The following is a 13,531-nucleotide window of genomic DNA, read 5'->3' as shown; positions in this document are numbered from 1 at the left end:
ACTCTGGCGAGAACTTCAAGTACTATATTGAATAAGTATGGGGAGAGCGGACAACCTTGCCTCATTCCTGATTTTAGTGGAATTGCTTTGAGTTTCTCTCCATTTAATTTGATGTTGGCTGTTGGGAAAGAACTTCTAATAGCTATCCTGGAATAGGAGTGAGATTTCTCACACAGGGAAAGTTTGATCTTAGCTTTCCATCCCTAATACAAGGAAAGTAGCATCTATGAACAAAAATGCTGAAACATTCTTAAAGAAACAGGAGGCAACATCATCTGCTAAGGATGGAAGTAGCTACCAGAAATTGGAAGGAGAAGAAAGTGTGAAATGTTCTTCAAGGAATGTCAAAATAAATGGACTAGGAGACTATGGTGTGATTCTAGGGTAAGCTTAATATCGCTGGGGAATACACATTGTGTAATCTCGCAGGTCATTCATGCACACAAGTGCAGATGCATACAAAAGGGAGAACTTCATTAAACCAGGAAAATAGCTTAGATGCCGTAAGAGATTCTAATGAGTAACAAAAATAATTGAAAATGGGTAAGGAGAGGTAAACAGTGGAAATGTGGTAAGATCAATAAAATGATGGTCCAGTGGGTTGAAGGGCTGACTACTTGATTTATAATGTAAATTAGTTCATTGTAAAGGTAGGAGGGGATGATTTAGATAATTAGGAATTCGAGATATGAAAAAGGACAGATACTGCTCATGACAAAGCCCAGGTATAGGTGATCAGAAAGGATCACATGATCTCTGCAACACAAGTGATAGCGCATGCCTTTAATCCCAGCACTCGGGAGGCAGAGCCAGGCGGATCTCTGTGAGTTCGAGGCCAGCCTGGGCTACAGAGTGAGTTCCAGGAAAGATGTAAAGCTACACAAAGAAATCCTGTCTCGAAAAAACCAAAAATAAATAAATAAATAAACAAACAAACAAATAAATAAATCTTCAAGACATAAATTGAGTACCAGTACAGTCTAACAAAATGAGATTCTAAGCAAGAGATTTTCATGTAGCTGGGTATTTTTTTAAAGTTTGTGTGTATGTGTACATGTTTATTTGAGCGTATTTAACATGTATGTGTGAGTGTCGATTAAGACCAGAAGAGGGTGTTAGATCCTATGGAGCTGGAGTTACAGAAGGTTGTGAGTCATTCAACCTGAACTCAGATCTTCTGTAAGAGCATCAAGTGCTCTTAACCACCAAGACATGTCTTTAATCCCTAGTTGGGCTATTTTTAATTATGTTTATGCACAGAAAATTTAGCAGTGTGCATTTAACCCAGTTTAGTGGCGAGTTCTCTGGCCTTTGCCTCTTCCAACTTGGCAAACTGAGCCACAGATTTAGGACTCAGGATGTTGCCTCCCCAGTGGCAGCAGATCTGAAATGACTCAATCATATCTGTCATTGTAATTGGTCCTAATAGCTTCCACCAGCTTAGCCAGAGCACCCTTGTCTTCCGAGTTAACCTGTGTGAAGGCAACAGTGGTGCATGTCTTCCTGTGGACCAGCCGCCCCAGCCTGGCCTTTCTCTTGATGATGCAGTAGGGGGCCCCCATCTTTTGACACAGGGCAGGCAGGAAGGCCATCAACTCAGTGGGGTCTACATCGTGGGCAATCACCACCAGCTGAGCCTTCTTAATCTCCACTAAGGTGGTGACTATATTGACCCCCGCTCGAAGGACAGGTGGTCTCTTAGTCGGGACGTCCCCTTTGCCAGCAGCTTTCTTCTCAGCACGGGCCAAAGCCTTTGCTTCTTGCGCTTTGTCTCTGGCCTGTACTTGTGGGCAAGCTTCAGCAGCTGGGTAGCTGTTTGCTGGTCCAGGGCCTGAGCAATCTGGTTAATGGCAGGAGTTTTGAGCTTATAGAGGATGGCTCTTTGTCACTGATATAGCAGGGCTATTCGAGGAAGCATGTGCAATCTCTTTGGGGCTGGATGTCCCATCTAATACTTAGGCCTTTTCTTTTTTTTTTTTTTTGGTTTTTTTTTTTTTTTTTGGTTTTTCGAGACAGGGTTTCTCTGTGTAGCTTTGCGCCTTTCCTGGAACTCACTTGGTAGCCCAGGCTGGCCTCGAACTCACAGAGATCCGCCTGCCTCTGCCTCCCGAGTGCTGGGATTAAAGGCGTGCGCCACCACCGCCCGGCCCATAGGCCTTTTCTTAAACAGAGGATTCAGCACCTTTTTGTCCTCCTGTTTCTTTATGATGGCAGGGACCAGGGACATCTTCCCCTTGGCCTTCTTACCTTGGAGCATCTTTGCTCAAATGGAGGAGAGAGCAGGTATTGTTTTTATAAGCATACACAAACATGTATAAATTCCATATGAATTTGATCCCCCTGAACAGATATGAATATTGCTATTACACATAAACATGTGCTATAGTTCTACACAGTTATATGAAGCAAGCAAAGAGTCACATAAAATGTACAAAAACATACTTCAATATACATACATACACAGTAATATATGAGTACTATTGAACTGAAATTACAAATGCATCGACATTCATACAAACATATGTGACACAGAAATGTCCAAAAGCACATACAAACATGTATGCAAATGCACAAACACATAACCACATAGATGAATACTGACTACACAGGTACACAGCCTCACATAGAAACACACAGATAATATACTTACATACATTTGGACTCACACTGATATTCAGAGACTTGGACAGAGTCAAATGCACACATGTACCTCAATACATAGTACACTTAGTGTAACCTACGTATAATAATAGAATGTTTAACTATGTACCTAAACACAGAATACATGTTACAGTTTTTCACGCATTCACCAGAACAGGAAAACACATGTGTACATAAATATGGGCACCAAAACATTACGGCCAAATATAAACACATCTAGTCCCAAAAATATATATCTTGCTAGCACTAAGACAATTGAGAACACTTTTGTAATACATTTTTTCTTTTCCTTCCTTCCTTCCTTCCTTCCTTCCTTCCTTCCTTCCTTCCTTCCTTCCTTCCTCCCTCCCTCCCTCCCTCCCTCCCTCCCTCCCTCCCTCCCTCCCTCCCTCCCTTCCTTTCTTTTTTTCCCTCCTGTGGTGGAGTAGCACTATTAGGAGATGTGGCTTTGTTGGAGTGGGTGTAGCCTTGTGGAGGAAGTGTGCCACTGTAGAGGCAGGCTTTGAGGTCTCATATATGCTCAAGCCACAGCCAGTGTCTCAGACCACTTCATGTTGTCTGAGCAAGATGTAGCTAACACTCTTAGCTTCCTCTCCAGCACTTGTGTCACCCTGTCATACCAAGATGATAATGGACTAAACCTCTGGAAACATAAGCCACACCAATTAAATGGTTTTCCTTTATAAGAGTTGCTGTGGTCAGGCTGGTGAGATGGCTCAGAGGTTAGGAACACTGGTTACTCTTCCAGTGGCCCTGAGTTCAATTCCCAGCAACTACATGGTGTCTCACAACCATCTATAATGAGATCTGGTGACCTCTTCTGGCATGTAGACATACATGCAGGCAGAACACTGTATACATAATAAATAAATAAATCTTTAAAAAAAGAAAAAAGAGTTCATGTGGTCATGGTGTCTTTTCACAGCAATAGAAACCCTAACTAAGTTAGGGTTTCTATTGCTAGCTGATACCTCCCTAGCTGCACTGGGGATGGAATCTAGAATCTTGTAGATGCAAGAGAAGCACTCTACCATTGAGTCATATTCCTGTGCTTTGGTTATATTTTGAAGTTAGTTTAGATTTGTGTTCTGCTTCTGTTTATCAGTCTGATGGGATGGGAGGCTTTTCCATAGCAGCCGCTGGGCTCCTGCTTCATTGATGGTGGAGGAAGCTAGAGTTGCAATGAGAATGGCTGACTAAGCCTATAACATTATAGTGAGGAGTGGGGATGGCGAAGCACTGTTTTCTGTGCTTGTAGTAGCATACCTACTGGGTTTTCGGATGTCTGCTACAACCTACTTCAAATCCCAGTCCTTCTGCTTTTACTTGTGTCACCTCAGGTAAATCACTTCACCCCTCTGAGTCTCAGTTTCCTCATCTAGCACACTGACAGTGATAGCAAGTACATCACGGGCTAGTTTAAGTGTTAATAGAATGAGTACTCATGAAACACAATAGTATATGATGTATAATGAGCTATTAGTGTTAGATAATGTTGTTGGTGATGCTTTGATTAAAAACTCCCTCCTCAGCCAGAGAGCCCTCAATTTCCACCATTAGCTCCACCTGTTACAGGCTTAAGAGAAGACAATGTGGTATCGGTCAGGGAGACTTTAGACTTACGGGATTGAGGGACAGTATATAGAGCAGGCTCAGAACATTCAAAATGACGGGGTGCTTTTAGGAAAGGGCATATCTATGTGTGATGCATCATCAGGTAACAGGAGACCTTAGACAGAAATTACCCTTCCAAAGCCCTGACCCAAAGGCTAGTTAGCTTGCAATGAATCTGTCTCTAAGATGTTATACAAGGTAAGCATGGAAGGAAACAATTGTCACTGTCTTACTTGTTTATGCCCAGAATTCTGGGGGATTCTATTTAAAGAAACATTGAAAAGTGAAGAAATTGTATGTTATAAGGGAACAGTTGAACTCATTTATACAAACTGATGTATCTGAGTAATTATCATTTAGATAAAAAAAACAAAATGGAAGAGGGAGAGTCAATTTTCTTTAAGTGTATGGTACTTGATGGGTTGACCACACATTAGTGATGGCCTCATACTAATGTGTGTATGGGCAGCACAAATTGGACTGAGTGGGTCATAAAAATAAAGAGGAATGAATTTCTAACGAGATGGGGAGTGGAGGGTGGATCCGGAGGAGTTAGGAAGAGGACTGGGATGTAAACATGTTCAAAATTCATGCATGTATGAAGTTATCAAAGGATTAACAAAAATCTTATATTGAAATATATGAAATGATCAGTGCCAAATAAATCTCCAGTTGCTTCCTTGAGTTAGAATCCTAAAGGTTTCCTAACGTTCACCAATGGAAGAATACAGCATCTTTTCTATGCCTGACTTTTTTACTCGTTGATATATTGTGAGCACTTCTTTTTGATTGCATATACCAGTAGCTCATTATTTTTATAGTTGTACAGTGCTCTGGTTATGTGAATTTTTCATACGTTATCCATTTGAGTAAAAGCCAGTTTGGGGCCACTAGGTATATATCCTATGTGTGTTCTAGCTTATTGCTATGGTATAAGGAAGTAGGGTCACTTGGAAATGATGAGATCGTTTGAAAATTATCTTGTTATAGTTTTGATCTTCAATGTTCCCCTGAAGTTCACACTTTAAAAGTTTGGCCCCTATCAAATAATGTTATGGGAACTGATACGAATGTTAAGAAATGGGGCAGAGTTGGAGGAAGTAGGTCACTGGTGATACAATGCTTGTCTCTAGTCTCCCTCCTTCCCTCCCTCCCTCCCTCCCTCCCTCCCTCCCTCCCTCCCTCCCTCCCTCCCTCTCTCTCTCTCTCTCTCTCTGTCTTTCTTCAAAGGAGATGAAATGCCAAAGAAATGGCATGTCTATTATAGCTCTATTCTCAAAATAGGATGAGGTGCTGGGTGGTGGTGGCACACACCTTTAATCCCAGCACTCGGGAGGCAGAGCCAGGCAGATGTCTATGAGTTCGAGGCCAGCCTGGTCTACAGAGTGAGTGAGGTCCAGGACAGGCACCAAAACTACACAGAGAAACCCTGTCTCAAAATAACAAAAAACAAAAATGGGATGAGGCTTGCCAAATGGGTTAATTTGCCAAAGTTCCTATCCCCATTTAGGTATTTATTTCCTGAAGGTTTAAGTTAAACTATTGAGTTGTTCTAATTTCTTTCTCTTTAATGGGTAGTAAGGTATTTGTGTCCAAATGTATCCAAAACGATGGAACAAATGTTGAAGGTTGCCATTCCCACAGTCAAATCTTTAGTAGAGTTCCTTGTTGATGCCTTTGCAGGTTATTTGTATTTTATATTAAAATGAATTTATTATCTGTTCATACTGTGCAAGGATTTGATGGACACCAAGAACTTATTTGTGCGATGTACAAGACTGTATGAAGACAGTGTCCTGATATTCCCACAGAGTGAGGAGACCGATGTAGACTTCATCACTTTCCAACTGTGAAACCTTGGACCTCTGTGAGCCTCATTTACCTCATCTGTGAAAAGTTTCTTGCTCTTCTGTGTGAGTCAAGATACTTCACACTTATGAGCTGCTCTGTGAGTTATTCTGTCTTCCCCCTCTTGAATAACTCCTACTAGTCCTTCAAAGCCCTGCATAATGAATACTCCTCTGGTAACATTTCTTCTGACCTTTGCTTCAGGTGAGTCCAATCTCTATTAACTATTATCCATTTTGTCGCCACAGGTCTATCTAGACTCTGAACTCCTTTTGAGTACAAGCCTCTGTTTTTTTAATCATTGTATCCTCAGTACCTAACTCAGAGATGACTCAGAGTAAGACCTCAATAGAAGTGTACTAAACATCATTATTAATCATGTTGATAATCACTTTCTCTCCTTGCTGACATTTGTGATATTTGTAGTCCAGACCACACATTGTGTCACAATTTTGGCACTAAGCCATATTCCTCCTGGTGCTGATGACTTATTTCATATTTGTAACTATGGGATCCCCCAAATGATTAGGTTGCATAAAAGCAGGACATTCTTGGATCTCTTTCTTGTTCTGTGGGATGCTTGGACCTATAATAAGTTTTCAACCACCACAGTTTGATTGTGAAATGGCACTATGCTATTGGGATGCCATCATTTTAATGCCTTTGTATTGACAGCAATTTGCCAGAAAAAAAATAGGAAACCAAGCTGTGGTGGAAATGATCTCTCCTTGGCTGGGGGATTCTCTCTTCTCCTCAGCTGCTGCAATGGATTCATGAACACCAGCAAAATTGAACTTGCTGGATATTTGGACTTTTGCCCAATGTTGATTCTACTTAGTGGGCATTAACATCTTGATTATACAAGCAATTATTCCCGACATTGTGGAGTTCAATATGGCCAGGAAGATATTAGAATATGTGGTAACCCATCAAGAGGCCAGTCCATAGAGCTGTTGAGAGAGTAAGACGTTTTACAAATTACTGAATTGTAGAATCGAAAGGTATTCTGAATATCTATGCACTTGTAAATATTTACAGATCTTTGAAAGATAGTCTGTCATTACCAGTTTCTGTGCTAGTTGTGTTCACTGTCCACTGTGACTGCATAGGAGCCTGTGCGCACAGGAGTAACGCTGTGGAATGTTCAGCTCTGCTGAATCTCCACAGACAGGAGCTGGAATGCCTTGTGGAACAATGCTCTGAGTTCCCAAGAGCAAAGAATGAAGGGCAGCCTAGTTTGATGACCACATTAACGAACTACCAACATCTGTTCAAGCCAAAGACAACACTTTCTCTAGGAATTAACTTTCTGAACTACTGAATCATTACCCTCAGTGGAGAGAAAGTTGGACAACAAGAGCCTGATTGTCAGAGGTTCCTCAGAGAGACATGGTAAGCCATGTTTTGCAACAGAAAACACAGTGAGAATCCTGGCTCAGATTTATACATTTAAATATAGAATATGTTTGTGTGAGAAACAAGCAGACAGTGAATGTAAATAAACTTTTGCTGATACCTCGCAACTTTCAACACTCCAGAGTAAACAGAACATGAAAGTAGCATTTTCCACATTCATACCTAATAAATGTTTTCCCCTTCTTTTAAAAAGACAATAGGGGTAAGGAAAAGCAGCAACAGTATTAAGCAGCAGGTCATAGTTACACTAACAGAATAAAACCAACTTTTGGTTGCAAGTACTATAAGCATGATAAATGTAATAATAACTAAATGGGTGAACTGTGTGAAGCTGTATCAGATGAAGATAGAAGCAATGAGAATGAGAAAAGAAAAATCTAATGAAAGTTTTACTACAAATATAAGCATAGCATGACTGTCATTGTAATCTCATGAAAAGACTTTGCAAGTTCAGTTCTATTTCTTATAATGAAGACTGGCAGAAACTTCTGCTATTACGTGTTTTAAGCTTATATTACAACATTTGGAATCCAGCTTTACCCTTTTACATTTTAGTGCATTCTTTTTGAGATAAGATTTCACTGCATAGCACAAGCTAGCCTAGAACTCACTATGTCACCCAGGCTGATCTTGAATTCATGGTCTTCATGCCTCAGCCTCCAAAATGATAAGATTACAGGTGTGTGCCACCATAACTGACAATATTCTCAGTACATTCTTCTCTATGTGTTATATAAGTGTGTGCACCTGTGTGTATATGTGTGTGCAAGCCAAAGGTTGATGTCAGCTGTCTTAATCTGTTTTTCTCTACCTGATATTTTGAGACAGGATCTCTCACTGAACCTAGAGCACACAGATTCTGCAAGATTGATGAGCTCCAAGAATATTCCTGTCTCTATGTCCTCAATGCTAGAATTACAGATGGATGCTATTGTGCCTGAATTTTTTACATGAGTTTCAGGGATCCACACTCAGTTCCTAGTGCATGACTAGCAATTGCTTTACCAACTGAGTCATCTCTTTAGGCTTTGGTACATTCTTTTTTTATTTGTTTGTTTGTTTTTAAAGACTTATTTGTTTTTATTTTACGTGTACAAATATTTACCTGATATGTGTATATGTACTCTGTGTGTACCTGGTGTCTGTGGAGTCCAGAAGAGGGTGCCAGAGCCTCTAATACTGGAGTTGTGCGCTGCCATGTGGATGCTGGAAAATGACCCCTGGTCCTCTGCAAGAGCAGCAAGTGCTGAGCCACTTCTCTAGGCTCCCTGCTATCCTTTTTAATTAAAGCAACTCATCCTTAGTATAAATGAGAATTTTATTCCAAATTGGCATTATATGAGTAAGGCTAAAAGGATCTTTGTTCCTAGTTCAGTGTATGTATATTTTAATTTACAACACTTATGTAGTACTATGTGGTATTTTAAAAGAAAAAGGAATACTATATAGTGACTGACACCTGAAATCACAATAAAATATTCCTCTTTTTGATCGGTTCAGGGTACAGGAACTATATAGCATGGCATATATAAAGTATGTGTAAGTATACACATATATAAATTATTCGTATGGTATGTATAGTGTTTCTAGATTTACTAACGGAAGTGAGGCTGAATTGAGCATCATTCTTTTCCCTAGAATTGCTTAGGTATGTAACAGCTCAGGGAATGGGTGCCTCTCTAAGGCTTATATAGTATATGTAGGTGAACAGTATTATACTTCTGAGTCAGTGCTGTTTGGGGTCTAAATAAAGCAGAGTACACTGTGAAATTCCACCCTTCAGATCCCCTAAGTGCACCCCTTTACTGGTTTGGACAAAGAGTTTTAATTCTAATCCCTCAAACACATCTGAGTAGGAGATTATAATGGTGGAAAATATAAGCTCTAAAGGTCTCACACATAGCAGGAATTTAATGAATAGGTGAATGAAATAAAACTTGGGGTAAAGCAGTTTGCTCAGCAGTTCTGCTAACATGATACATAAAACATGGGGTTCCCACAATTTATCCCACAGAATTTGTAAGGCCACACTTACTATTTGACACTAATAGTAATACGGTATTTGCCCTTCACTATGTTGATATCTGCACTGAAGCCGCAGAAGCAATGGTGGGTAGTGCTGCTGCCTTGTCAGCATAAAACCAGACAGTAGCACCAAGCGGGCCCAGCAGCCACCAGTCTTTACTGACGGCACTCACAGACAAAAGAGGGGGGTAGTTCTTGTATGAATGTCCTTGATTAGGCAGGGAAAATATTAATTTTATTGAATCTCAACCCTTAAGTACTGCACATAAATCACCTCTGCACACTGAAGTGTGAGGGTTGTCTTGAGAAAAAGTAATTCTGCCATTGTTTGAATTGCATGATGAACTAGCCACTTCTTTTCATGGGAAAGCTCTCTCCGGCTCCCATCCCCCCTTCCTAACTAAAAGGACAACTGACAGACTATGGTAATTGAGATTTGAGTACTTGACAAACGTTTTCTCAAGTTTGAGTAAACGTTGAGCCTGTCACTTCAAGGAAAACAGCTGACAAGTATTTGTTGCCAATGAAGGAATGTGAGTTTTCAAGCTCAAACTGGAAGTTTAGAAAATGTGTATCTACCCATGTGAATGTGACAGTTTCCTAACACTTGCAGGCTTTCCTGATGAGTCTAGTGACAGATACCATTAACAAATGTGATCCATAAAAACTGCAGTTAAAAGTGTAAATATTTGGAAGGTTATTGTAACTCAGAAATGGATATACTTTTAAATTATTACATTATTGAGCTGTACATAGTATACAACACACTGATTTGAAGTATGAATTTTACCTTTTCAAGTGTATTCACATATACATGCAGTAATCATCAGCATAAAAAAGAAACCCTTGTGTGCCTTCCCTTGTCTTTCCATCTCCCTCTCCAAATCCACAGTCCTAGTTAACTGTAGTCTATACTATGTAGCTATAGATCACCCAAGTACAGACTTTATATGAATGGAAGGGATTCTGCCACATGTGGTATTCCTGACAGATTCAAGCACTGTAGGTTTTTCAAAGGCCATCCATGCTATATAGCATGTGCCACTACTTTATTGCTCTCATGGTGAAATTATATTTCATTATATAAGTCTTCCTGATTTTGTATTATCTTTTCAACCAGTGACAGATTACAAGTGGTACTTTGTATTCTCAGGTTTTTCATCAGAAATCTTAATTAACCTGAAGTTGTACATTGCGTTATTAGGCCTGTGATGATTGTATTATACGGACTACGTACATGCTTTTCTTGTAATTATTCTATAAACACTACAGTAAAGCAAGTTTTCATATATCATTTACTTTATAGGAGGTATTAGAAGAAATCCAGAAATGACTTAAAGAATATAAGAGGATATGCCAGCAACTTTCCATTAAGCCAGACACTAAAAAAAGACACACAAAATGTATATCGAGTTTCATCTTACTTTTTTTTATAAGACAGTATCTTCCTCTGTATCCTAGGCTTGCCTTGAACTTGCAAGTATCCTGTTTCAGCCTTCTGCATGTGGGAACTATAGCAATGTACCAGCACATCAGGCTCATTTTCTTACCTTTTGTAAAAAGAAAAATTATTGATTTTCAAAAATATGACATGCGAACATGCAGTAGGGTTATTATTTGGGGAAAATTTAATATATTTCGAATTTCTTGGTTGTCATTTTATTTATTTTTTATTAAAAAAATTATTCATTTTACATAGCAATCAAAGACCCCCCCTTCCCTATTTCTGCCCCTCTAGCTTCCCCCTCCCCTCCAGCATCCCCTTCCCAACCCACCCCCTATTTCCTCCTACAAGAAGGTAAGGCCTCCCATGTGGAGTCAGCAGAGCCTGGTACATTCAGTAGAGGCAGGTCTAAGCCCCTCCTTTTGCCTCAAGGCTGTGGGAGGTGTCTCATCATAGGCACTGGGCTCCAAAAAGCTTGCTTAAGCACCAGGGATGGATTCTGATCCTACTGCCAGGGGGCCCCTTAAGCAGATCAAGCTACACAACTGTCTTGCTATGCAGAGGGCCTAGTCCAGTCCAACACAGGCTCCACAGCTGTTGATCTAAATTTCATGAGTTCCCACTAGCTTGGTTTGGTTGTCTCTATGTTTCCCCATCATGATCTTGATACCCTTGCTCATAGAATCCCTCTCCTGTCTCTTCAACTGGACTCCTGGAGCTCGGCCTGGTGTTTGGCTGTGGGTCTCTGCATCTGCTTCTGTCAGTTACTGGAGAAAGACTCTATGATGACAGTCAGGGTATTCACCGATCTGATTACTGGGGTAAGCCAGTTCAGGCACGCTCTCCACTATTGCTAGTAGTCTAAGCTGGGGTCATCCTTGGGGATTCCTGGGAACTTCCCTAGCACATGGTTTCTCCCTATCCCCATGATATCTCCCTCTATCATGGTATCTCTTTTATTGCTTTCCTATTCCATCCCTGTTACAGCTCGACCATCATATTACCTTATGTTCTCATCCCCTATTCCCTACCCTCCATTGCTCACCTTTCATCCCCAGTTTACTCATGGAAATCCTATATATTTCCAATTCATCCATGTGTCCCTCTTTGGGTCCTTCTTGTTAGCTAGCTTCTCTAGAGCTGTGGGTTGTAGTCTAGTTATCCTATGCTTTACATTTTCTATCCACTTGTGAGTAAATACATACCATGTTTGTCATTCTGAGTCTGGGTTACTTCACTCAGGATGTTATTTTCTAGTTCCATCCATTTGCCTGCAAATTTCATGATGTCATTGTTTTTCTCTGCTGAGTAGTACTCCATTGTGTATATGTACCACATTTTCTTAATTCATTCTTCAGTTGAAGGGCATTTAGGTTGTTTCCAGGTTCTGGCTATTACAAACAATGCTGCTATGAACATAGTTGAGCATGTGTCCTTGTGGTAAGATTGAGCATTCCTTGGGTATATGCCCAAGAGTGGTATTGCTGGGTCTTCGGGAAGATTGATTCCCAATTTTCGCAGAAACTGCCATACTGATTTCCAAAGTGGCTGTATAAGTTTGCACTCCCACCAACAGTGGAAGAGTGTTCCCTTTGCTCCACATCCTCTCTAACATAAACTGTCTTCAATGTTTTTGATCTTAGCCATTCTGACAGGTGTAAGATGGTCTCTCAGAGTCGTTTTGATTTGCATTTCCCTGATGATTAAGGATGTTGAGCAATTCCTTAAATGTCTTTCAGCCATTTAAGATTCTTCTGTTGAGGATTCTCTGTTTAGCTCTGTAGCCCATTTTTTAACTGGATTATTTGTTATTTTGATGTCTAGTTTCTTGAATTCTTTATATATTTTGGAGATCAGCCCTCTGACAGATGTGGGGTTGATGAAGATCTTTTCCCATTCTGTAGGCTGTCACTTTGTCTAATTTTACTGTGTCCTTTGCCTTAAAAAAGCTTCTTAGTTTCAGAAGTTCCCATTTATCAGTTGTTTCTCTCAGTGTCTGTGCTACTGGTGTTATATTTAGGAAGTAGTGTCCTGTGCCAATGTGTTCAAGACTACTTCTTATTTTCTCTTCTGTCAGGTTCGGTGTAACTGGTTTTATATTGAGGTCTTTGATCCACTTGGACTTGAATTTTGTGCATGGTGACAGATATGGATCTATTTGCAGTCTTCTACATGTTGACGTCAAGTTATGCCAGCACCATTTGTTGAAGATGCTTTCTTTTTTCCATTGTACAGTTTTGGGTTGTCAAAAATCAGGTGTTCATAGGTGTGTGGGTTAATGTCAGGGTCTTCAATTTGATTCCATTGGTCCACCTGTCTGTATTTATGCCAATACCAAGCTTTTTTTTTTTATTACTATAGCTCTATAGTAGAGCTTTAGGTCAGGGATGGTGATGCCTCCAGAGGTAGATTTATTGTACAGGATTGTTTTAGCTGTCCTGAGTTTTTTGTTTTTCCATATGAAGTTGAGTATTATTCTTTCCCTGTCTGTGAAGAATTGTGTTGGGATTTTGATGGGGATTG

General features: G+C 40.2%; 1 pseudogene; it reads right to left on the bottom strand.

The window, feature by feature from the left end:
• Positions 1 to 1,279: 1,279 nt before the first annotated feature.
• On the bottom strand, positions 1,280 to 2,257 carry LOC102913989 (large ribosomal subunit protein eL8-like; annotated as a pseudogene).
• Positions 2,258 to 13,531: the final 11,274 nt, after the last annotated feature.

This window comes from Peromyscus maniculatus, chromosome X, assembly GCF_049852395.1.
Source record: "Peromyscus maniculatus bairdii isolate BWxNUB_F1_BW_parent chromosome X, HU_Pman_BW_mat_3.1, whole genome shotgun sequence".
NCBI classification, from domain to species: Eukaryota; Metazoa; Chordata; class Mammalia; order Rodentia; family Cricetidae; genus Peromyscus; species Peromyscus maniculatus.
Note: the sequence above shows the minus strand (reverse complement) of the source record. Positions and strands in the feature narration are given on the sequence as shown.